The sequence below is a fragment of the Podarcis cretensis genome (assembly GCF_951804945.1).
Source record: "Podarcis cretensis genome assembly, chromosome: 4".
NCBI lineage: Eukaryota > Metazoa > Chordata > Lepidosauria > Squamata > Lacertidae > Podarcis > Podarcis cretensis.
Window position 1 is genome coordinate 32,867,959 of NC_137173.1, and position 26,491 is coordinate 32,894,449.

Consider the following 26,491-nt stretch of genomic DNA (forward strand, 5'->3'; position numbering starts at 1 on the left):
CTCTTCTGCAATATAGTTTTGCTACCATTGGCTAGTACATGTAACATAATGAAGCATGACCTACCGAACTCAGAAAGGCTTATACAATTTTGTGTGTGTCTATGTTTCTACAGTTCAGTGTGGGAATGCTCATAAACTTTCAAAAGTAGGTAAACCTCATCAAGGCTACCTGTTACTCCTGTAGAGACGATTATCCAGTTTATGGCTCCCTTTCTTACAGTTATGTATAACTAGCCCAGCTCAGTACTGATATTGCTTGCTTTTCAAAAGTGAGCTGGATTCAGTTATTGCCTGACTCTGCAGCAAGACTCCTCGTGTGTGGATGGGAAGCTCATATTGTTCATGCTAGAATGAGGCCAGTGCGGTACATATTTTGCAAAGAGGTTTTAGCTGATTTTTTAACATCTGGAAAGGTGATTTATGGGAAAGAACTCTAAAGCAGAAATGTTTTAGTTTTTTCTCTTGCTTTTTAGTGGAGTCGTGGGAGAAGGTATTTGGGTTTGCTTATTTACATTTATCTATCTTATCTATCCACGTTTCAAGGATTTCCATGGCATTGACATTTCCATTTGAGGAATTTGAAGAATGTTCAATTATATATATGCCATGAAACATATTTACTCTTTTCATGTTGTGTTCTGCCAACTTGTTCCTGCCTGCCAAAGTTTAAACAGAGCTGTTATAGCAAGAATTTCTCTCCCCCACCCCGCCTCAATTCTAGGGAATTATAACAAAACTCTTTATTTTATCTTGTGGATTATTTCTTGCCTGTATTTAATTTATGTATTACTTTTGTTAATGGTGATACCTATTTAAAATTTCCAGTAAAACGGGAGCATTGCTTTAAATGCACGTTCTAGGCAGTTCCCAGTTTTTCTCCCATTGTAACAAGTCAGGCTTTTAACAGATGTCTGAATAACTTTGCTGGTAGGAGGAAATTCTCAGACCTCTTCGTTACTTATTGAAATGACCTATATTTACAGCAGATGGAGGAGAATTTCATTTACCCCAATATTGAAAGTAAAGCTTTTCTCGGTTGTGAGATTTTGTTTCTGTGTTGCTCTGTAGTCCATTTTTTAGTAACACTTTTTTTTTATGGTAAAATTGTTTTAGGCTTGTTCTCAGAGGACATAGTTTGGACATATCTCTTGAGTTGCAACTGAAGCACAAGACAACCTCTATATGTGTGGAGAGCTGGAGCCGTTAAATGCTAATAGACCATAAGCAGAAAGTAACAATAATTCAGCATGTGTTACGTCCAAGTATTCTCTGGAAGCTTTTTAAAAACGAAACCCTTTTCTCCTTGAACATTTTCCTTCCAGTTATCAGTAATGGAGGAGAGAGATGGCACCGTTTCCTATAGGTCTCACTAAAACAACTTCCTGACATATTGACGTGCCAGCTTGTGGTACTGTTTTCGTTCAAGAAGTCAAAAGGGACCCATTTCTCTGAAAACCTTATTGGCTACTGTGATGTCAGCAAAGCCTGGGGCCCTGCTGTGAAATTGCAAAGTATGAAGAGAGATTTAGTTGTAGATTCTGCAAAATGACTCCCAGGTGTTCTGTGTACCAGCACAGGTAGAAATTACTGCTTATTGCTTTTAATGTAAGTTTGATTGGAATGTAACTAATTACACACAAGGTAAAATAACACAACAACAATGCATGAGCATAGCTATTTAAAAAGCAATACACTGCACTTCCATTAATCAAGATATTATAGAAAAAACACAGTGGACTTGATTGGAGCTATCTAAGGGATGCATTTCTTTTTCTTCCCTCCCCCCCCACTCATAAGTAAAGAAACTCATGCATAATAGTTCCAAGTTGCTTTTGTTGCCCGCTGTCTTTAGTATCTTGGTTCCTAGAATTGTAACCTTTGATACTTCTTTTGCGAACAGTATTAAATCAGATGAATCAGGTTTATCTAACTTTCACTAATGCATTCAAGAAAGCCTTGCTGTTGCAGAAATTATTGTGTGTGTGTGTGTTTTATGGTGCTGCTGAATTGTTTTAGGACACAAATTATGATACCTTATAGAAAAGTCAATTTCTTCAGCCCATGAAAAAATGTAGGTGAGCTGTAGCTATGCCACATTTCTTCCTTGCTTCAGAACAAAATCATAAATTTGAAGAAAAAGGGGGGGAAAGTACATTGCCAATGTAATTTTGTTCCTGTCCCCAGTATTCTGCTTCTTCCAAATTGGGTTGGAGTTTGTGCATGCCTGACGCTTATGTAATAGGGAAAAAAGTACTTAGCACTTAGTGATTCATAACTATTAACTGATTATTTATTTATTGTAATGCGGACAAATATGCTCACTAGGGATGAAGCTGAGAACATCAACCCATTTTCTGTGTGATTTAACCCAAACTGAATTCTTACCTTGTGTGTGTTTGGGGGACATGGATGGCTAGCTTAGTTTAACTCTTTAGTGCACACAGTTGCATTTCCCCTTCAATTTCCCATAATATAAACCTCAAAAGGAAATACGTTTGGATACATATATGTACTAAACACAGGGAGTTTCCATCCATGTACTGTATCATTAAGGGTATGACTTGGCATGTGCCCTCAATTTTAGCAGTTCTTCATTACCCAGGGGAGAATGTTGGTTGCTGATGTGAAAGCATTAGCTGATTAGGCATACCGTCCAGTTGTTCATTAGTGTCTTTTAAAAGAGCAAGTAATACTTGTGAATTTTAATGTTTTCTTCAAGTAGAATGAACAAGTATAAAAATCTGCTAGTTACTAATATATTTAAACTTCCAACATGTTTTATCCCACACATTCAGCTGTATTTAAATTTGTTGGTTGAAATCGTTCCTTGCTCACCCGTAGCGCCTTTTAGTACCTTTACAAGAGTCCCTTAGTTCCAAAACACTACAAAATGACCCTTTGGAGCATATTCTTTTATTCTGTGCACATTTCATATGCTCTTTGTTTAGACAGAGAGAAAGAGATTAGCATGGAAAGCAAACCGGGACAATGAGTACATCCTGTGCCTGCAAAACAATGTTGCTTAGCATCATCTACTGTGGAATATATATGTGTATCTGTTTTGGCTGAACAGAAATATGAAAAGATTGTGATCTTTGTAGATGTAGCAAGAAAACTAACCAACCTGGGGACAGAGCATAGTCCCTTCAAAATGTTTTTGAAAATATGATTAGATGATGGCTCTTTCATCATAAATGCAATGCCCTGAGGACTTATTAATGCTTCAATAGCGTTGCAGTGAGGACATCAGTGCAGTCCTCTTTAATAGCTTGCTGGCTTGAACCCCAATACATAATGTTCTTGTAATAGTTTATGGGTGACTGCAGTAAATTGGTAGTGAATGTATTCCATTTTTTTTTTTTTTGGGGTTCTTATCTGATCTGCTGGTGGAACATTTTGTCCTTAGAATTTTCTATTATAAAGGCAATCGATCTACTTCTGGGTATGCTCAATTTTTTGTGCTGTTATATATGTTCCATATTGTGAGATTGAGAAAGCGGAACAACATCAGAACCCAACAAGAAAACCTTACATGTTCAAATCCATCCACTCATACTAATGTTCTTCAGACATTGCCAAATAGGCAAACATTTTCTTTCCCCACTTTTTTGGCTGCTTTGGTTTGTTCAGACAATACTTCAGAAATTGTCTTTGTCCACAAATGGCAGCATTACTTCACATAAGTTAATTTTTAACCCAAACAATTTCTCTAAGCTCTGCTAAATGGCTTTGTACATTGCTTTTTTCTTCTTCTTTTTTGCTTAAGATGTTGGATGCTGAACAAAGAGTTCAGTCTGAGATAGGGATCCTTCTAGAGATAGAAGCTGATTGGACCTGCTCTGTTCTGGATGAAATAAAGGCCACCACATTTTTCACATAAATCCCAGAGACACGAGCCAGTTATCCTTTGATGACCTTAGCACCTGTGAATTTAGAACTAAATCCTACTATTTCTTAACAGTTAGATTCAATTTTCTATCCTCATTTTTACATTAGGTTTTGTTGAAGCTAGTGTGAAGAAAAACTTGGTGTGGGGCACAGTACATTACTGCTACCTAATAAAACGCCAACTATAAAACTGCATTCTTACTAGAGGGAGTAGATTTGTAGCCTGCTTGCTCTATATGTGCACATGTGTTTGTAAATAGGATTTGAAATACAATTAGCGTTTTTTTGCAACATGAAATACAAGGGAAGGACTGTGAACATAGGAAGCTGCTGTATACCAGGTCAGACCACTGGTCCATTTTGTTCAATATTGTCTCTGCTAACTGGCAGCAGCTCTCCAGGTTTTCAGATGGGGGATATTCTAAGCCTTACCTACAGATGTCAGGGATGCAGCCCTGGGACCTTTTGCATCCAGTGCAGATGCTCTGGCACTGAGCTATGACCCTTCCCTTCCTGAATACTTTTGGCGCCATGTTGCAGGAATGATAAGCACGTAACTACTGTGTTCAACCTACAACTGGAAAGAAAAATGTGAAAGCCCTGCCCACGCAATACATTTGAGATATAGTGTACACCAGCTCCAAGTTTATACAAATCTAGCTCCATCATTTCCTTTAATCTGTCTTTCTTGCTGATTGTTTTAACGATAAGTTAAGTTTTCAGGAACAGTTGACTTTAGGCACAAAGAAAAAAGGAATGAAAAAAAAATCAAAGGAATTATTAAGTAATCAAAGGAGCTACTAAATACTCTAAAAATCATCTTTGAAAAGGCAGCACACGAAGGAAGTGTGCAAAGTTATCACCCAGGAACACAAAATAAAGTGGGTCGATATCCCAAAAGAGAGATTGAAATGGTGTGGAAAAGATGGCATAAGAGAACTGTGCAAAAAGTTTAACAAATGCAGATATGTTCAGTAAGTTGTTCCTGTTAGCAACTTACATAGTGAGAATTTTTTATACCCCTGCAAACTTATGCTTAGAAGTGTGTTAATAGCATGGTTTAGATGCATAGTTACATATAGCCAAGTAAGTAGAGTGGTAGATTGATTTATGACCTTAACCATGCTGCGATCATAGGCATAATAGCTGCAATCAACACAGTTTGATTGGTTTTACTGATCAGTGTGAACTAATTTTATTTCCATTATTAAACTATCTTTAAAAGATGATGTTAAATGCTACCTTTAGGCCTAGATTTCAGCATAATGCTTATTAGTCTTTTTATCCTCCTCCTGCAAATAGTATTACAGATCTAGAACACTGCTATATAACGCACTTGGGGGGCTTCCTTTGTCCAGTAATGGTAATAGGCTTGCAACTGGTTGCTTAAATGTGTGTTATGTTGCTTCAAAGGAAATGGGGCACGGGCAAGTTCACCTGCACTTTATGCCAACTGATACATAGTGAGACAGTAATTCTGAAGATCAATATGTATAAGTATATTATAGCATTAATTAAAAAACGCTGTTTTGCTGTTTTTATTCAAGCATTCCCTTCATGCTTCTTCACATCATGCTGACCCAATGACTAGTTTTCAGTATCAAACATTGGCTGTAAAGTATCCACATATACCGTGGTACCTCGGGTTACATATGCTTCAGGTTACATACGCTTCAGGTTACAGACTCCGCTAACCCAGAAATATTACCTCGGGTTAAGAACTTTGCTTCAGGATGAGAACAGAAATTGTGCTCCGGTGGCAGCAGGAGTCCCCATTAGCTAAAGTGGTGTTTCAGGTTAAGAACAATTTCAAGTTAAGAACGGACCTCAGGAATGAATTAAATACTTAACCCGAGGTACCACTGTATTGACATACAGTGCACAGTTGACACCTCCAGGCACTACAAAATAATTCTAGGTCTGGAGATAAAAGCTTTGCCAGAATAATAAATTTACCAAGCAGATAGTGCAAGCTACTTTCAGAACCGAGCCTTGAGTTAAATTAGACCCTGGACTTAGCTTCAGAACAGCCTTGAGACTAAAAACATCCATTGAAACAGAAAGTACACCACCTGCTCCATGAGTCTTGCCTTCTCTTTCCTCTCTGAACTTGTACTTTACAGGTGCACTCTTATGGAGTACCAGTCAGCTACAAGTTACAATATTTAAGCATGCCTGACTGAATGTAGCTTTGGGTTTGAATGCATGAAAGGGCCAATGGCTGGCAGAAGGAGTGAGGAGAGGAGCTGGGGTCAGCCACAGGTCTTGGGGTACCCTTGAAAATGTGCCTTTGTGTTTCCCCACCTCCCACCCCACAATATGAGCAACAAGCCCTTGGCTCTCTCCATAGCCCTGGTGGACTTATTAGGAAACAGCAGGTAGCATTAGGGGAGCGGTGGTCATCATGCAGTACAGACGTGCACAGGTACTTAGCCAGCATTACCACCACACTCATTTATCCACAATGCAATGCCCACAACACATGTATTGTATTGTGAGAAAATTAGCATAATGCAGGGTAAGTACTTGAGTGGCGGAGGCAGCACTGAAAGGAGCACTAGGCCTAAGCACCTGGATTCACTAGCTGCCATGTTGGTTTCCATGCAGTGCTCATGCATCACACTGTATTATGGGGAAATTCACATGGCAGGGGCACCAACAAGCCCCATTGCCCAAGTGCTGATAGTCCTGTCAGTGCCTGTCATGTGATGGTGGGCCCAACCAGAGACCCAGCACTACTGTGATGGTGCAGGCCTGGGAGAACCTGTAATGTTGATATTTGTTTCCCCTCCTATTACCCTCAGCTGCTTAATGCTTCTCGTTTTACTGAATTATGGGACAATGACCATTAACCCGAGGCAGTGTAAAGTGGCATGCTAGAGAGAGGAGTAGGAGTAGGAGTGGATTTAGCACTTTGAATGGAAAATCCAATACTTACTTCCTTTCCAAAGCAAATTCCAAGCAGTGACACGTATAGTGGGACATGGCTCTTGGCTTTTCAGTTAAGTGAAGAGGAGAAGGAACCAGAGAGGAACTGATTCCAAGGGTAATAAAGGAATGCAGCATGCAAGAGGGAAATGACTTTGGTTGGGGTGCTACAAATAACTTGAACATTCTGACTCTAGTTGGTACTGTAATTCCAGTCACTTTCATATATGCCTGCTACAGTTTATGTCTATTTTGAAATGTGCAATTTGTGTGTCATTCCCAATAGAAAGCACCGTTCCCCTGCAAACCTGCCTTCTGACTGCCTGTTTACTTTAATAAACAAGTTCCCCATCTGTTACATTAAACATGTTAATATAGGTCTACAAAGTACAATGACATCTAGTGCTTAAAATACCCAAATGAAATGTCAGAGTCCAATTGCATATACAGAGTTCAAAAGTGGCAGTGTCCTGAATCCACCTCTGCTACTAAAAGGCCGTTTAATAATCCACGTAAGTATCTCACAGGCGTTCTTAAGTAATTGGCATGTGTGGGACCAGATGTAGAGATACAGTTACAGCAAATCCTGGCCAAAGCTTTTTAACCACACTATCACAACCACATTTCAACTGTGGGTTGTTGCTGCTTTTGTTTCCTCCTATGCAATCGAGCTCTGAGATTTACGGAGACATGCGACTTTCTATAACAAATATCTGAGACTTGTAGCTCTTGACGAAATCAGTAAAATCCCATTGATGAAAGTAGGAACGGTTCCTCTGGCAAACCAAAACATGCCTCTAACACTGGGTATCCCAGTGTTGTAGTTTTACAATTCACTACACAAGTGAGCTGCTGCTACCCAGTATTCTTGTGGGCAATTATTGTGTTCATAATAAAGATATATGTTCCTGTTCATTTAGATTCCTGTAACGAGAAAAAGTTGAATAAAAGGTTTTTATGTTATTTGTATCTATTGTTTTTCTTCTCCTTTGTATCCATGAGTTGTTGTTTTTAAATTTACATTGCATTGTGAAGGAAACACCTTATCTTAAGTTTGTGGTTTACTCTACCATTCACATTTTGCATTGGCACAAAAGGTTTGTTCCTCATCTGTGTTTTGGCTCTGTTTGCTATGAAGTTTATGTGCAAAACACTGAGAAGAATACTGAGCACAAATGTGTGCATTAAATAGAATTCATCTGTGTTCTTCTGTTGTTAACCGATTTCCAAGGGCTATTTTCAGCAGGGAGAACTGTTTTCTGTGCACAAAAACGAGCTGTTCTTTACAGATAAGTGTTCTATATTTTGCAGAAGGTTTTTTATATATATTATACAAAATCGAAAACATTTTAAACAACAGTTGCATAAGATAAAATATGTACAATACTGTGTTGTGTGCAGAATTCAGCATCCTATTGAGAATTCAAGCTAAGGGTCAAGGCTTTATCACTGAGGCCCAGCTCATATGTCATGGCAAACCACAGGCTCAGCAAACTATAACTTACTGTGAACAAGGAAGTGTGCTGGTATATGCTGCTCAAATCACACCATCCCTCTCCATACTGTGTTGCGCTGAGAAGAAGCAAACCAGCATGCCAGATTGGCATTATGGCTGAGCCAGCAGCACTCACGGGTTTTTTTGGGGGGGGGGGTGTCCTTATTTGGGGGAGTTATAGCATTATGCATAGTTCCAGACAATTATATGAAATAATTTATTCAAGATGCAGAAATCTTGGTGCAGAATCTGGGTTACCTTAGTATAAATTTGTTTTATCCAGATTATAAACTACAAGCACCAAAAGGAACTAGCTAAGACAGTTTCCATTACAATATAAAGTAAGTGAATTTACAATATCAACACCCTCTTTAACCTGCCTTCATCTGCCTGTAATTGAAATTTTAACAGAAAATATGAAATACAAAATATGTAGCAAAAAGCATAGCTATTGCCTTTTTTTAAAAAATAAATAAATCTAGAAAGACATACCAAAATGTACAAAGTTGATTTTTATAAATCAACTTTGGCTCACTCCTTTCCACATACTACTTATTTCTGAAAGGTGCATTCTGGTGTTAAATCTGTATGGCAATTTTCTAGAAGGTTATATTTTATCATATTTGAGGGGGGTTTTCTATATCAATGCCATCAGCTTCCTGACTGATATGGAATCCCCCGTGTGTGTGTGTGTGTGTGTGTATTTAAATTCCACCTATTGTGCAAAAGGGCCTTCTTTTCACAGTAGTCTGTTTTTGAGCACTGAATGAAGCATAAAAGATGTCCCGTGGACAGTTGAGAGGGATAAAATCTCCCTTTATAAACCATGGAGATTATCCTTTGATACTTGCTGTAGTGTCTGATGTGATGGGAAATATCTGTAGAGCCCCTAGTACCTTACCCTGGACATGAAATAAATAGATTTAATAGAAAGTGAATCATGTGAGGTGGCTCGAAGTGGCCTTTCTACCCAGTTTGCTCAACTCCAGTTACTAACAGGCTTGTGACAAGAACATGAAGTTCAAGTTAATGCAGCACGCTCAATGGCTTTTCTGTAATCCCTGACCTGAATGCTTTGAGCATGTACCTAACCGTTGCTTTTTTTTTGTTTTTTTGCCAACAATTGAGAGTAGAGGAGAGAGCTTTGCACATGCACTCAGAGTTTGGCACTTCAGGAATAATAGTCTGCTCATGTCTAGAAGGACAAATAGATCTCCTTTAGAAGTGAGAAAATGGGTTATTGTGAGTGAAAGCTGCAGTATACCATTGTGTGCTCTCCAGTGAACTGTTTCCCATGACGTATGTGGCAAGAGTGCTAAAATGTCTTACCCTGCTCTATATTGGTTGCAATGAAATTTCAGAAACAACAGAATCTTCATTTGCTTATACTAAAAAATGAGTGCACCCACGAAAAATATTTGCAAGGCTCACCAATTCAATATTATTGTGGTGTTAAGCACACATGGACTTGAGATTATATTTTAAAGATATATTCAAGTTTCCTGATTTTATTATGCTGTTTGTTGTTCATATTTTTTATTTTCCCCTATCTACTTGTTTAAGACAAGCTATTTTGATCCTCTGTCTTTCCAAAATGCCATTTATTTATTTATTAATAATATTCATATATGCAGTCTCAGTAATTTTTTCCTATTAATGTAAAGTTCAGGTTTTGTGCTGCTGACACATGCACATCCTTTCCAGTCTTAAATGACACAAAAGTGAATTAAGAAGGGAATTAATTAAAGTGACAGCCCAATCCCCTGCATTTTAAGTACCTCCCACTGAGGTCAGTAGAGTTTAGTTCCAAGTAAGCAGGCCTAAGTTTGCAGCCTAAATGCCAATCTGACACCACTTTCCCCTGCAATAAACATGATCACAATCAATTAATTTATGGCAACTTTCAGAGGGGCACCTTGTTGGTTGCAGCAAAAATAACTGGATTTATACTGGATTTATTGTGACATGTAAACCTTATGCCACAAGATATCTGTTAGCATTGGAGCAAACAAATGCAAGTGGAAATCAGTTTGTTCAATGGGGAATTCCTGATCCTTCCTCTCCTCTGCAGTCTTCTGCACTCCCCTGAAAGCTACTCCTTTGCTGGTTGGGGGACCCTCTGAAATGGCGTTGGATGCAGTTTGAGGGGCTACAGTGAGAGGGGGCAATTGGAAATCAGTGGGGCATTGAACAAGCTTAGGCACTTTACTTCATATTGTAAACAGCCCTGTGATCCTCAGATGAAGGGTAGTATAGAAATGTATAAATGAATGAATGAATGAATGAATGAATGAATGAATGAATGAATAGGTACTTGCCTAGGGTACCACTGGACCCATGACATCCAAATATCTATCTCCCATTTGATAATGATACTCCTTTTAACCCTTTCACAGGCTCATATCTAGGAGCAGGACTTGACTTAGAGAACTCCGGTTTAGAGTGAGCTAGAATTGATGAACAAGGACTTTTGATATTCTGATATAACTCGTACCAGATTTGAACTCTCAAATTATTTGCTTGGACTGTTGTAGACCATTATTTGTCTTATGTTTTTGAACCGCTGACCCATGAGGCCAAATTTGGCCCACCAGGCCCTTTTCGTAAAACACACACAGACATGTGCCCCAGTATTGACATCATATATGACGGTGTGGGTCTGGTAGAAATGTAGCTGGATCGGCTCTCACGCAGCTGATATCTTTAGAAAGCAGGATTGAACACTCAGAGCATCAGTTTAGGGGATGCAAACCTGCAAATACTAAAATTTTTGCATGCTGTAACTTTCATAGAATAAAAATATTTACCTTGCTTATTGTTCTGTTGCTTCCTGTATGGTGTGTGGAACCCCTGGACCAAAGCACTTTTGATGTGCCCCTACCGCATGACTACTCACAGTGAACAAAAAAAAAGTACCTCTCCTGAATACATTAAATCCCAGACAGGTTATGTAGGAGCCAATGAAACTTTTGAACCCTGAAACAATTTATAACATGAGAAACCAATCTTGGAGACAGCAAATTCTCTGCATACTCTTTGACATTGTTCTGAACTGGCTTGTATAATCACAACAGCTTCCTTTAAGAAAACCAAAACCTTAATGCGCCGCCACAGTGTGAATATAGCATCTGGATTACCTGTAGCAATTATCATTTAACATTTAAAATACTGGTTATTTTGACATACAGAGTTTTATATGAGAATATGTCCCCAAGCACTGCTCTTGAAGCAGAAAGAGGTGGTAGAACCCTCTGGTTGTACCACTCCATAGTATATATAGGGGGTCACTTCTTTTTTGTTTAAAGCTCCTTCACCTTAATATTCTCCCTGATGCCGTAACTTTCTATTTGAATGGAATGGTTTTGCTTTGTATGGGTTTGGTTCTACATGAAGGAAGCATTTCAAAACGGTGCTCATTCCCCCAGAGTCTTTAGTGGCACATTCCATTTTGTGGCTTTAGGATTATTTCACCTCTTTAGTTAATGTTCTCTCATTCGCATGGACATGCACATGATTAAAGTGTGGATGGAAGGGGACAGAAGATGGCAAGCTCCAAGCCAACAATGTTGTGCATATTGTGAACCTCTTCACTTTCCAACCTTCTGTGATTGGGGATCATGCTTTATCTGGGCTCCCACTCATGCAAAGGGTTCTATTTGTGTTCAAGTGAATGTGACAAGAAGTCCCTTGTAGAACTTCTGTTCTCAGCACAATAATAGTCAGGGACTGAACATATTATTGCATAATCTCCCTGCAAACAAATAAAAATGAATACTTAGCAAAACCAGACATAGGCCAACACTAGATTTCTGGCAGTGTGAGCCATTCCCCTGCACAGGGTGCCAAGCCAAGGAGGTGCAAAATTGAGAAGATCCATTGGGAGGGAGGCAAATTTTGGTCTCACACAGGGCGCCCATATTACAAAAGATTACCAAAGTTTGCCCCTGCATAGGCTTACCACATAGTTAAAGCGCACTGCTTCCCCTAAAAAATCCTGGGAACTTAATTTTACTCCTTTCAGCACTACAGTCCCAGCACCCTTAACAAAACTCTGGTTCCCAGGGCTCTTTGGGAAAAGTAATGTCCTTCAAATGTTTGGTGTGAGTCTTCCCTGTTCAGGGAAGTTTCTAATGTATGACATATTAGTGTATTTTTGGTCTTTGTGGAAGCCGCCCAGAGTGGCTGGGGAAACCCAGCCAGATGGGCGGGGTACAAATAATTTATTATTATTATTATTATTATTATTATTATTATTATTATTATTATTAACATATGTTGGAATGTGCATGGGAACACTGGGGCATAGTTTGCCTAGTGAAAGGGTACAGTACTCACATGTGCCTGAGCACACCTGTTCTGTTGCCAGTGCAGAGCAGAATATCCAGTGAACACTGTTACAATGAAGAGTACATTCTTCAACATTTCCCAAATATTTTCAGAATGAACACAAGTGTTCTTACTAAGGTCTGTGGCAAGGTGGTAGAGCACATGCCTTGCATGCAAAGGGCCTAGGTTCAATCCCTGGTGTCTCCAGGAAGGGCTGGGAAATGAACCCCTTCCTGCCTGGAACCCTGGTTAGCCATGTGAGCCATCTGTCTCTGTGTCAACAGTGCTGAGCTACATGGTCTGACTTAGAATATTAGGAATATAAGAGCCAGTTTATGCTGAGGTCCACCTCTGAGGGTCTTCTGGCGGTTCCCTCACTGCAAGAAGTAAAGTTGCAGGGAACCAGGCAGAGGGCCTTCTCGGCAGTGGAGCCCTCCCTGTAGAATGCCCCCCCCCCATCAGATGTCAAGGAGGTAAAGAACTACACAATTTTAGAAAACATCTGAAGGCAGCTCTGTATCAGGAAATTTTAAATGTTTGATGGTCTATTATGTTTTTGTATATACTTGAGCCTGCCCAGATGGTGGTGTATAAATAATAAAGTTGTTGTTGTTGTTGTTATGAGAGAGAATATATCAGGGTGCATGGCCTTCATTGGTGAAGCATTTTCTAATGATTTTCAAGCTTTTTAAGTTTTTTAAAATGAATTCTTGTTTGCCTTTCTGCGAAACAGAACCTTTGAGAACAGAAAATGCCCCACCTTCAATAAGGGTCCCTCACACATTTTCCAGTTGTGCATTTGAAGTACTACAATAATTACTACTGCAATACATGTTTCCTTCAGTTGTTATTGTACAACATCTGTTTCCGACCTTTGCTAGCTTTCCCCCCATATAGCTTCTTCAAAATATACTTTTGCATGCTGCAGAAATATGGTGTAATGATGGCTGTACTGAAAGAATGATGCACTTGCAAAACAAGTTTGGTATGCAGAGCAAGTGGCACTTGCAAATGTTGGATACTTGAACAATGCTTACTTCTGTGCCTCAAAACACGCTGAAGTAGAAACTTGGACAGTGGCAGTGTGGAGTTAACAAAAATGCTGTGTGTGTGTCTGTGTGTGTGTGTGTGTGTGTGTGTGTATAATGCTTTTCTAAAGGAATTGTTTTGCATTCTTAAAGAAAGCACGTATTTCATGCTCTAAAAGTCTGAGGTTTGTAGTTGAAAAAGATTAAGTAAATAATTCAGGATGCGACGTGTTTACCTGTTAATAATTAAGCAGGTTGGTCTGTGTACTTTTTATAGACTTTAGATTTTTATTTTATTTTATTTATTTCTGCCTCATGTGTGCTGATTTTTAAGTTAACGAATCTTCTTCCACGAGAGGAGAGAGTGAAAAGGGGGATATAAGAACTGAACCCCACTAGCACTGCATTGCCATGGAAATGTTATTTCTCCCACTCATTTAGCTAGAACGGAGAGCTGGTAGAACCTTTTTCACCCTTGACTCTGATCACAAGAATGGCTTTTTTAAAAAAATAACAGCAACAACACAACCACCCCCATCTTACTGATTTTCATAATACATTTATTAATAATACATTCAGTCCCACATAAAGTAGAATTTATTGATTTTTAGATGTTGTTGTCTTATAAAAAGTTAACATTAAACTCCACAATGAACATACTAAAGGAAAATTCACAATGAGAGATACTTGAGAATTTTCTGTGTAGAAAGACAACATAAAATAAATTAAGAATACGTTGAATATCTTCTCTGTCTGAAGCTAAAAAGGACTAGGCCTCACCAGATGAGAAATTTGCTGGGAACTTGCACTGTACTGAGCCCCTAGGAGGAAAGGCAGAACACTAATGTAACAAATAAGTGAAATACTACCTCACTGGAAAAACAATAACAAATTTCCATTAATCTTAATAGAGTCAGAATTGTGTCTCTTATCAGTTTTGCTATGTAGATATAGGATTAAGTTTTCAAAAAGGCCCTAGGATAACAGAGTATTCTGTCTTTATCCCTTCTGGCTATGCTAGGGTAATCCAGGATTGATAGCATGAGTGAATGATACCCCCTCATCAACAAAAGCTGTACTGTGTTTCCATCTGTGGCAATTTGGCACTTCTCTTTGAGGCTGAAAGGTGGTTTGTTCTACATACTCCATTTAAAGCTTGCTTTTTATGCTATACCTACAAATACCAGGGGGTCAACTAAGGCCAGTTTGATTTTGCCATGTAAATATTCCAACCCCGCCCCCCTTCTCCCCGGCTAACTAGACACAGATAAACTGTCAACTAATTTGATATGTAACACCTAATAACTTTCAGTTACTGTTGACACAGGCTGAATGTGAAATTGCAGCTTACCAGGGAAAATGTTAGTTTCCCCCTTCACACAATTTCTACCTCAAAATGCAGGCCTTTCTTGTGTGTTTGTCTTGCTCTCTCTACACTGCTACTGTGCTACAATGATACACATAATGCTACAAAATTAGAATAAAACCTTTGACAAAATACTCTCTCCTCCCCCCTCTAAAACGCATGTGTGTGTTTTAAGGGAAGAGCTACCAAACTGGGTCTTTGAAAGCATGTTCTGAATTTATTTATTTTTAAACTGTATTGAAGTAGTTTTTAAAGGTTGCACAGAAAGAATGAAGATAGATATTTAGAAGGAGCAAATTCCACATTTCTACGTTACTGCAGCTAGTGCTTTTTGGGGAGGTGGGGTGGGGGAAATAGATATTGGTACTCTCATACTGATTAAAATGCCATGGGTGCCAGGACAAAATGGCAGCTGTCAGCAGCAAAAAAAGAGGTGCTGTTACTCTACCAGTGAGTACTTTCACAAAAAAGCCCTGATTCCATTTGAAGGTCTCCTGCCCAGCATCTACCATGGTACATCTTGCATTGATACGCTGTCAATTTAATGTGCATAAATAAAATGTCCCACAAATTCCTCAGATTATTGCTGTGGTCTTGGTTGTAGGAAGTGTCACTTAGAAAACTTCCTTTTGCTATTCAGATTTTGTACCTTTCGACATTTTTTTTATAAAAAAAAATCCCTGGCTAATTTGGTAACAATTTATGGCTAACTATACCAAAAGAAGGGACGCAGGTGGCGCTGTGGGTTAAAGCCTCAGCGCCTAGGACTTGCCGATCGAAAGGTCGGCGGTTCGAATCCCTGCGGCGGGGTGCGCTCCCGCTGCTCGGTCCCAGCGCCTGCCAACCTAGCAGTTCGAAAGCACCTCCAGGTGCAAGTAGATAAATAGGGACCGCTTACTAGCGGGAAGGTAAACGGCGTTTCCGTGTGCGGCTCTGGCTCGCCAGAGCAGCGATGTCACGCTGGCCACGTGACCCGGAAGTGTCTCCGGACAGCGCTGGCCCCTGGCCTCTTGAGTGAGATGGGCGCACAACCCCAGAGTCTGTCAAGACTGGCCCATACGGGCAGGGGTACCTTTACCTTTTTTATACCAAAAGAAATTGAAATAATTCAGTGGGGACTGAATGTTGGTATGTTTTGAGTTTGAAGAGCAGTAGTTTATGAGAAGAGACTTAACATGTTTTGTGTTTGTGTCTTGTACACCATACTGCCTTGTGTACTGTGTAAGACCTCATCCACCTAGAGAGCACAGGCCTGAGTGGTTTTTTGTTTGCCCCACAGCTTTCCTCAGGGAAAACCTGATTGCTATTTGGTCCAATTCAGTGGTAAACTTCAGATTTTCCTGGAGGAAAGTGGCAGGGCAAACGGAAGTGTGGGCAAGCGGTGGGGACAATTTAACAGTTGTATAATCCACAGCCCATGATTCAACTAGATTTAGACATGTTTTGATGCTCACAATGCTTGAATATGGCTACAGCGTGAATCATGATGTGAGGCTCTGCCTGCTGTGATACACACATTTTCAGTGTTTTGGTTCCAACTAAATTTGTGTTACATGTGGACTATTTTGAGGTGTGTGTGTATAATATTTTGATATATGAACCATATTGTGCTCTTCTTTATGCCTTCTAATAAAGCTTGGTAGGGATGGTGATGGGGGAGAGAAAAAGTTGTAACTACCTCTTTACAACCATAGTGGCATCTCACTTATATCTAGGGCAAATTTAAATAACACATTAGTACTTGAAGCGAAAGGTTAAGCTTATCTCCATTTCTCTTGGTCAAATTGCAGTATGCTGAAAAAACTTTTTATCAGTGTAGCAAGTAAAGGTCAAAAGTACTTGCCATTTAATTACGCCACTCAACCTTATTTTTGGCAGTAGTTAATGTAAAAAAAAGAATGAAAAGAAAACCAGGCAAGTTTTTATTTGGTGTGTTGTTTTTTAAGTGCCATTTAGCCTGTTGGTTCCGTTTGTGTTAAAGAAACGCTAGGGCTCCATCTGCACTATGCATTTACATTTTCCCAGTATTCCAGTGTCCTATGGGAAAACGCATTTGAAATTGAGGGAGTTTCCAGGACACTTTGTCAAGTGAAATGGGGGCAGCTATCAGTTATCCAAAGAAAGGAGTGAGCAAAATAAGCTGGGCTTTTGCAAGCCTTTGGGTGAGCCTAGAATAATTCTCCGAAGTTAAGTTTACTCTAACTTGTGACTGGTGCATGTGTAAACATTTTTTTGTTACATAACTTGTTTATTTTGACAGTCTTTCTGTGCCATTTAATTTTTGTTTTTCCCTATGTGTGCCTTGGTATTGCTTACTTTAGTATAAATTCATTTTTTTGTTAGCTAATATTTTGGTTAACATCTAAATATACATCTATATGTACATGGTGACACCATTTAGATATGATCAGCTATCTCAGACTTTTTGAAGTTAAACATCTGAATGCTTCAGACATATCTTTATATTACATTTTCTAACTGTTATATAGTTGAGTGAGCATAATGTTGAAATTGTGTATCTGTATACATGTTTTGAATTAAAAGCTCTATGCTTTCCATCCTGGGTTTGGAGCTGAAAAGACTGCCTTAAATGACAGGGAAATGTGACCTTCTTTTGGACCTCAATACCATTTAACCATGGTATCATTCTAAGTCTGTGAGTTAGGGTTGGGATCACTCAGCTGCAGTGGTCCTGCTCCTCTCTTATGGGAATAGATCTATCTAATGCTTCATGGTTTGACTGCATTCAGACAGCATTTCGTTCAATCTTAAGTTCGTTTCTTTATCTGTTCATTTTTGCATTTTATGTGATCTTTCACATGATGCAAAGGCCATTTCTGGAAATCTCGTAGAATCTAGTGGAAGTTTAGCACCCATTTCTGCCTTCCTTGTTTCCCCAAAAAAAATACGTTTTGCAACTGCATTACCTTGGAAAATTGTGACAGTTTTACATTTATGAAATTTGGAGGACTATAAAGGCATAGAGTCCTTTCCCACCATTTAAATTTTAGTGTGACATGTCAGTATATTGATTTAAAAAGCCACAGTTCCATTACACCAAGCTAGTGCTATGTAAAAGGCGTGCTAGAAATTGGGGCGGAACTGCTATCATTATAACCAATAAACCCAACACAACAAAACCCATGTCTGAATGCAGCCTTAGTCTTGTCTTCCAAGCTGTTCATCAAATTGCTGAGAGAGATCATCAGAAATCTGTGGTTCGGTGTCACAGTGAACATATTTCCACTTCCTCCAATCCAGGTGCGGCAATGCATACCCTCCAACATTCCAGTAAGGCAAATCAGGACATGACCTTGACTTAAGCCCATCCCTTCTCACTCAGGCCCCATCTCCTCTCTCTTGGCTCCCTCCCTCGGGGCTCAACCCTGCCCCATCCGGAAGCTAGTGCTGCTTCTGGAAGGCGAGAATGTAGCACCAAAGAAAGTGAGTCTTTTGGTTCCGCAGGAGCCAAAATGGGACATCCCAGGATGGAATCAGGAGCTGGGTGTGTGTTTCTGTAAATTTGGGATGTTCCGCTTAAAACAGGACTGTTGCGCGGTATGTAAATAGATTGCCTGGATGTGTTTATTCAGGCAGTTTTGTGCTGGATGAAGAGAACACATTCAAGTTCAGCCTGGGCAGTATTCATGGTGAGGATTGTAATGACTCCAGAGTTAGATGTTTTGGATGGGGCCACCCTCCCACTTAAGGATTAGTTGTGAGCCTAATAGTTAAATGGAATTTCTTGGAAAAGCTGCAGGTCTGGATCCAAAGAATGGCACAATTATTTCACAATGTGTCCAAGGAAGGGTTCAACTTGTGTTCCTCAAATAGCATTTTTCTATGCTGCATGGCAAACATTTTTGAAACTGAGGAGTTTCACAAGTAGTTTGTGATGACATGGGGTCTGCTTTTCAAAGTAAAAAACTTGTTTAAAAAGCCACTCAGCACAAACAGGACCCATGGCACACCTAAAACAGTTCTTGATGTGTAATTCTAAGCTTCTCACTGCAAAATCTCTTTTATATAGACTTGACTTAGGACTTAACTTTAAATTTTCTAACATAAATTATATATTAGGATTGTATTAATTTTATCTGAAAGTAAGTTCCAAAAGAATAAAGTTAAAAAATAATAATTTTACCCTTTTACTTTTGGCTGTGTGCTTTTAAAATAATAATCCTTACGGAATGAAAGAAAAAAAAACTTCTAATAACTTCTTAAGTTCACACTTGAGACATTTCTGAAGTTTCACCAGTTAATACAAAGCCATTTGTAACTTACAGAAATTCTAAAAGCATTAGACACTTGGTTTTTTTAAAATAGATTTTTTAAAATGTGCAATTTTTAGCTCCTAAATTATTAAAAGTATTTACTTGCAACATTCCTCATAAATGCATCTCTAAGCTAAGAGAGAGTGGTAAAATGTTCATTATTGCAGGCAATTACTTTTGTTCTTAATAGAGAAAGAAACCTCACTTTTACTGAAAAATGAGTGGCAATTTTATCCATGGATCTATTGACACTTCCATATTGTGATGCCATATGTAATTTCTCCCCCCCCCCAAAAAAAAAATATATATATATAAAGGCAGTATGGTGACTATTAGTGTCATACTTGCGTGCTTGTCACCTGCACTGTAACTGTGAATGTTTGGGTGTTTTGTCTTATTTAAACAGATGGCTATATGTTGATGTATATACACAATAAGGTGCCTACTTACAGCTAAATGCTTAGTCACTTGAATGTTATGAAAATGAAAGACGTTCGAGAAGATCACTAAACACAAGTCTTTTCTTTTCTTTTCAGCAGCACAGAAAAGAAGTGTTAGGAATTGCTTTTACCCCCTTTGGTATCCAACGAAGAAAGGTAACATTAACTTGAATATTGAAAATAATTAAGAAGTTATTAAAACTTCTAAATGCTGTGTGGTTGTTATAGTGCTGTTAGGGTTTGTTTGTTTGTTTGTTAAAAAAGACTGTGTGTATTGGGTACAGAGGCAATTTAAAATGTCAGGGATTGACCACAAAAATCTTAATCTCGAGATGGTAGAGTTCTCCCCAATGCACCCTGGATTAATATACAGTTGTACCTTGGAAGTTGAACGGAATCCATTCTGGAAGACCGTTTGACCTCCAAAATGTTCGAAAACAAAAGCACGGCTTACGATTGGCTGCCAGAAGCTCCTGCAGCCAATCGGAAGCCCCGCCGAACATTTGGCTTCTAAAAGAACATTCGGAGACCGGAACAGTCACTTCCAGGTTTCAGTCGTTTGGGAGCCAAAACATTCGAGAACTAGGCTGTTCGAAAACCAGGGTACAACTGTAGTAATGATCAAAGTTCCTCCCCCCCCAAAAAAAAAAAATCAGGAGACCTTGGGTCATCTTTTTGTGTCAATCCAAGACAAAAGAAATATGACCCAGTCCTTGTCTTTTTAAAGGAGCCCCCTATTCAGTGTATTAGCAGTGTAGTGGAGGTCTTTGCCCTCACTTTTAAAAAAGGCACACTATGAGGAATTTGCAAAATGAAGTCAGAAAAAAACTCTTAATATCATAATTTTAAAAATAAGAGCATTCAAATTATTGTAATGCTGGCTGAAATGAGCACTGACGTCATAGTCCCTTGAACATATATGCCCATTATTCCATTATAATCACAGAATTAAAAGCAGCAGACCTTGCTCGTTTCCTGTATGGTGTAATTATACATGTTTCAGAAGTTATTTGGAGTACTGAATCTTGGACAGGTGATTTTTAAATTATTTGTAGCGTTGCAAATTTTTGTTAAATGTCTCCCACACTGCTACAACTTCAATTTTTAAGCATTCGTTTTTTTGTTTCTTTCTTCAATAGAATGTGTTTACTACTAGAAATAACTTAAATTTTGAATTTTGGAGGCATTTATAGAATAGGGATTGAACTAATATGACGGCTTGCACTGGAAATGTGATGTAAATTATGTTGGTCAAGCATAAATCCACTGAAATCAATGGATTTCACCTACTCCCCCAGTTCATTTCAGTTTACTCTTCTCTTATATAAATATATATAAGACATACAAACATAATTCACCTAGCTCACATATAATGTGGAACCACAGTTTATCACTGCATGAATGAGCAGGGAGGAGCCTGGGCAAAGCCTGAGGCTCACCTGCCTCTCCCTTTTCAAGACCCCATAGTTCTGCAGTGGCCAGGGCACCTAGGCTGACCGAGTTTTTGGTTTCCTGAGCCTTCAAAATGAAGTGCCTTCCACACTATCTCACCAGTCCAGTAGCATGAGGAGCACACTAAGTGGGAGGCTGTGAAGTGCAGGAAAACCACCCTTATTCAGGCCAGAGAATTTACTCTGTAGAAATTCCACTTTTCCAAAAGGGGGAGTTGACCAAAGGCAGAGTTCATTTCTAACCCTTCTCAGGACTAGTAGCTCAGTACAAGCTCTTCCTGCCTTTCCCTGTGGGATCCACTGCCTTCTCGTGCCTTGTGGGAGGAGTATATGAGTCCAAGGCTTTGTTTGGGCTCTTTCTTGTGGATGGACTTAGCACCGCTGAACCTTGGTTTAGTGTGTTGTGAAAATGTACCCTTTTATGTATTCAGCCTCTCCTCCATTTTGCCTTTGAAATATGAAATGATGAATTTAGGCAACCACAATACTTGCATCGGCAGCATCCTTCAGTCTGGAAAGTCAGCCCCCTGTCCTCAAGTAAGGGGCCACCCTTAGATTATTTTATGTCAATCTATTGAAAGCCATGGATCAGCTTTATTAGTCATCACTGAAAAAAATGTGTGTGAGATTGTGTAAGCAAAATAATAATATCCATTGCTAATATCGAAATGCACAATCCGTTAGGAACATTTTATTTTGATTCTTGTGTTATATATTGTTTTATGAATTGTCCTTTGTTGAAGGATGGCTTAGAAATGTTTAAAATGGTATGTGTGTATAATTTATCTCCCTTTGTATTTACGTAAAGGTGGGGAGCATAGCTAGCAGTAGATAATAGCACATTTTTTGTTCATTTTTGCCAAGTGGTGCAGAGGAGAACATTAATTAGCTAAAGTATTGGTTGTAACACTGCTTGAAAACAAATAATTAAGTACTGCTCTTTAGTAGGTTTATGCCTACTAAATGTAGCCCTAGGAGTGAAATTTTCTGAAGTCCCATTTAAATAAAACATCCCAATGATCCTAGATGCCAGTGAAACCTTAAGGTTCACCTCTAGCACCTGAATTATGTGTTGATATGAAGGAGTTGGACTCTTGTTTATAATTTCTTAGAATTCCACAGCCCAGCTATTTTTATTTAGTTTTACTGAACATTATTTTGATTTAACTGTGTAAGAGATTCACATTTTTTTTTTGTATCCACGAACAGTACATTCAAGTGCAGAATGTTAAAACTGTCAGCAATCTTTAAATCAAACTCCTGCAGTAATGTGCATTTGAAACTCCAGCAGCTCACCAATTTGGCACCAAGCTTGCTCAGGATAGTGTAAAACTGTTAAACCTCTTTCTCGTCTTTCATTCCCTTTCCTTTATTTGGACGTAATTACTGGAGTGGGGCTTGAGAATTCATATAGCAGAAGCAGAGAGAGGAAACTGCAGGGAAACTATATATCTGTGTGTAATATTGAGCTGCAATGTATGCTGAATACTAGGAGATAGCTGTCATGTGAGTGTTTAGGGAAGAAGGCGTCTAGTTTTCCCGACTCTTCTAATCAACCTTTTCCATGACTTTCAAGCTTTCAAGCCTGCGGGGATGGAAAATGCAAACTCCTAATTCCACATGCTTTTTCAGTTTAATTTTTATGGGTCTTACTTTGTGTTTAATTTCCTATACTGTTAATTAAAGGAGCCTTAATGAGTACAATCAAATGGACACACAGGACTTTTACAGCTTCAAGTTTAAAATATGGAGATATTTTAAAAGTTGGATGTGTATTTATTGCCTCAGCTAAATTTCTGTTTTTACTAACTTCTTTAAATAAAAACAAAAGCAAGAGACCATTAATATCAACCAATCTCGTTTCCCTTTCCCTTTCTTTTATTTATAATTCCTCCAACAAAAAAGTATAAGGATGACCTGCCTGTTTGTGTACCCATTAAATAATATAATGCAGAAGCCAAATATAACAATTGGATGGGATATTGGGCAGGGTTGTGAGCAAGATTTTAAATGAGGCGAAACAAAAAAAGTGAGGAGTGAAATGTTATCCAAACTTTGATTATCTGTAAATCCATATATTGCACTATATGCTGAATAATAGGAGAAATCAGTAATATCTTTTGCTGTAACCTTCATCCACTATGGTTAATTTGGTCTTTCTGGACGGAGTGTGTTTTTAATTGACCGCACTTTGCTTTCACTGTAACTTTTCAAATTTCAGTGTGTTTCCTTTTTAAAATCTGCTTCCTTCCATGCACATATATCATATAGAGTATTCCAATATATATTTTTTTTTGGGGGGGGGGAGATTTTCATTTATGTAGCCAAAAAGGCTACATAAGGAAGGTATCGTCAGACTTGGGGAACCTCAAAAGTACAAAAATCTTCAGAGGCAACTCTGAAACTCAAGCAACCTGATGAAACTGAGAGTGCTTGGTGACTGTGGAATATTCACTGACAGTTGGGAGGAAAAATGGAAAACCATGGATTGGGAGGCATAATGGAATAGAGTGGCTGGAATTCTGAACAACGGCACTTCATGCTGCAACATTTTGTTGCAGGTCTTGAAACTGAATTGAATTGAATTGAAATGAAACTGAAATACTTTATTGTCACTTGTACAACTTGTATACAGTGAGATTACATGAGCATCCCCCCACTCAGCTCTCTTAGTCTTAATTCCCCTTGTTTACTTACGCACACCCACCAAACCCGAAAGTCAGTTGCCCTGTTGTTATCTTTTCATTCAGCAGCCTAACAGCCCATGGATAGAAGCTGTTCTTTACCCTGTTGGTGTGACTAATCATGCTTCTATATCTTCTGCCTGAGGGCAGGAGATCAAGAAAGTGCTGGCCACCCTGAGAATTTTCCTCACTCTCCTGAGGCAAAGTTCTTCTGCTATTTCATCCATCGGATTCACGGAACAGCCCCTAATACCTTGTGCTGTATTCACCACCTTCTGTAGGCACTTCCTATCAGATGATGTCAAACCAGCGTACCACACCATGATGCAGTATGAAAGGACACTTTCTATTGTTGACTGGTAGAAGGAGATCGTCAGATGTCGATTGGCATTGTTCTTCCCCAATACTCTGAGGAGATGGAGTCTCTGTTGGGCTTTCTTAACCACCTGGGTTGTTGAGATTCTCCTCTCTTCCTCCAAAAGTCCAACACCATCTCCTTTGTCTTGCTGATATTAAGGTGCAAGTTGCTCCCTAGGCACCATGTAGATATTTTTTGGACCTCCCCATTGCTGTGGGGGAAATAGAGGGAATGCTTGAGAATGTAAACTATGCATCTATTAGACCTGGACCAAATTAAGAATGCCCCCCCCCTTTTTTTTAGTGTTTTCACTCACATTGAAACGTTTCAGCAACATTTAAAGGGAAAGGGAAATTATTTTCATGGGAAGAGAAACAAAGTGGCCGGCTTTCTAAAATCCCTCTTCTGAGGTGCTTTTTGAAAATGTCTGCCAGTGCCACCATACAAAAAAGATGCTTCCTGCTCAGTGATCATTATAACCAGATACCATATAAGCAAGGTTAAGACATAGTGACTTAAACCAACTTCATTTTGTAATTTAGGAACAAATACAGCCTGAACCTTCTGCTGAATAGAAATACTGGGTCCATCTGTTCTAATAGTGACTGCATAACATCTACGTGGCATCAGTACTTGCTGTTAAATTAACTTACTTGCAGTGGTACTGAGAAATTCTAGATAGGCAGTGTCAAGAACATTGCTATGTATAGTAGGTACAGGGTAATATTAGTATGTAAACAGTGCATAAACACCACATATGCTAGTCTAAAGAGAACACTCGTCGTGGCAAAAAAATTGTTTCTAGCATGACAAACTTCTGAGAGAGAGATCAGTCTTTTACTCTTTCTGGCAGAGGATCTTCCTGCTGGCTGCTGCTGCTTTTTTAAATAACTTTTTATTTTGAATATCCAGCCAGAATTGGCAGGGCTGTCTGATGGGAAGAGGCCACCAGTGTTTCTGCTGTGGCTGCTCCTGTTCTACCTGCCATGAATAATAGCCCAGTAGGCTAGTTAATCATTACATTGAGGAAACAGGAAAAAGTTACAAAGCTGACCATTGCCCAGGGAATGTGGGCAACCACTTACAGGCTGTCGTCACAAAGTTCAGCATTGTGTGTGTGTATTTGTATTTACTCATATGCATATAAACATTTTTCAGCGTATATTCCGGTAAAGCTAACAGAGGGAGGCCAATCATTGCCTCTGTTGATTTTAGGGAGGAAAAAAGGAGAGGAAAAAACTCATCCCAATGCAGAACTGCTTAATCTATTTATAAAACTGCAGTGATAGTGCTCTTTGTCAAACTCTGCTGAAGTTGAAACAGAACTACTTAAAAACAAAAGCACAACCCAAAATATTTTGGATTCACTTTATTTTGATGGTCCTACACTGGCAGGATTCATATAACCAGGATTCAAGAAAACAGTGAGCATATATTTAAGTTCGGTGTAATCCTGGGGTGTGCATGCAACTGGTTATTTTGTTCCCGTCGTCCCTGCTCACATGCAGAGGATTGAACCAATTGCAGGCTTAGACATTGGGAAGGATTTCTAATGTATAGATGCAGTAGATTGCTAATTAACATTTATTAAGGCTTTGCCAATGAAACTATATTTGGCTCCTGTCTGATCCCTTTAAATTAGGCATAGCACAAAGCCCTGTTAGTCATATTGGAATACCTCCTTAAGCCATTAGAGCTATTTAGGACAGATAGGTATGTCCAAACTGGCTCACTGGGTGATTCAGAGTTCTAGCATTTTGGAAGATATTTCTTCTTTCTGCGCATCATGCACAATTTTATAAAGTGTTGCTGACATCTCTCTTCGCTCCAGGTATGCGAGTGTTAAGCAAATGTTTGGCTTAGCATGTCATCCAACCTGGAATCATGGATAAAGTCTCTTCTCTTCAACCATGATCTGGAACCAAGATTTGTCCTGTGATTACATACCGTGGTTAAGGAAGAGAGACCTTAACCATGATCCCCGGAGGCAGGTGAAGAAGTCATTAGTTTCCTGCCTTGATCTTACTAGGCTGAGCTCTCTCTCTCTCCTTCTTCCCTCCTCTTTGTCTTGCATCCTTTGCATTTTATAAATATCGTGAGCTGTTCTGAAGACTTCAGTTGTAAAACAGTATATAATCAACTAACAAACTAAACTAATGGTGGAAAGAAGCAGAGTGAAAATCACTATATGGTGGTGGAATTTTTCTTAAATGAAATGTGGGGTTATCTCATATGGGAGACTTTCTTAGGGAA

The 26,491-nt window shown here is 39.0% G+C and overlaps 1 protein-coding gene across 12 annotated transcripts in view; it reads left to right on the top strand.

Annotated features, from left to right (window-relative positions):
* The window catches only part of ZBTB20 (zinc finger and BTB domain containing 20), a 504,516-nt gene that overhangs the window by 36,940 nt on the left and 441,085 nt on the right, over nucleotides 1–26,491 (top strand). For 8 of the 12 annotated variants that reach the window (XM_079973673.1, XM_079973666.1, XM_079973667.1 and 5 more), the window contains exon 2: nucleotides 19,842–19,901. The gene's annotated coding sequence lies outside the window, so the exon portion shown is untranslated. Of the gene's footprint in view, nucleotides 1–14,481; nucleotides 14,792–19,841; nucleotides 19,902–26,491 lie in introns of those variants that run through there. The other 4 variants (XM_079973672.1, XM_079973677.1, XM_079973676.1 and 1 more) reach the window with 3 other exon arrangements.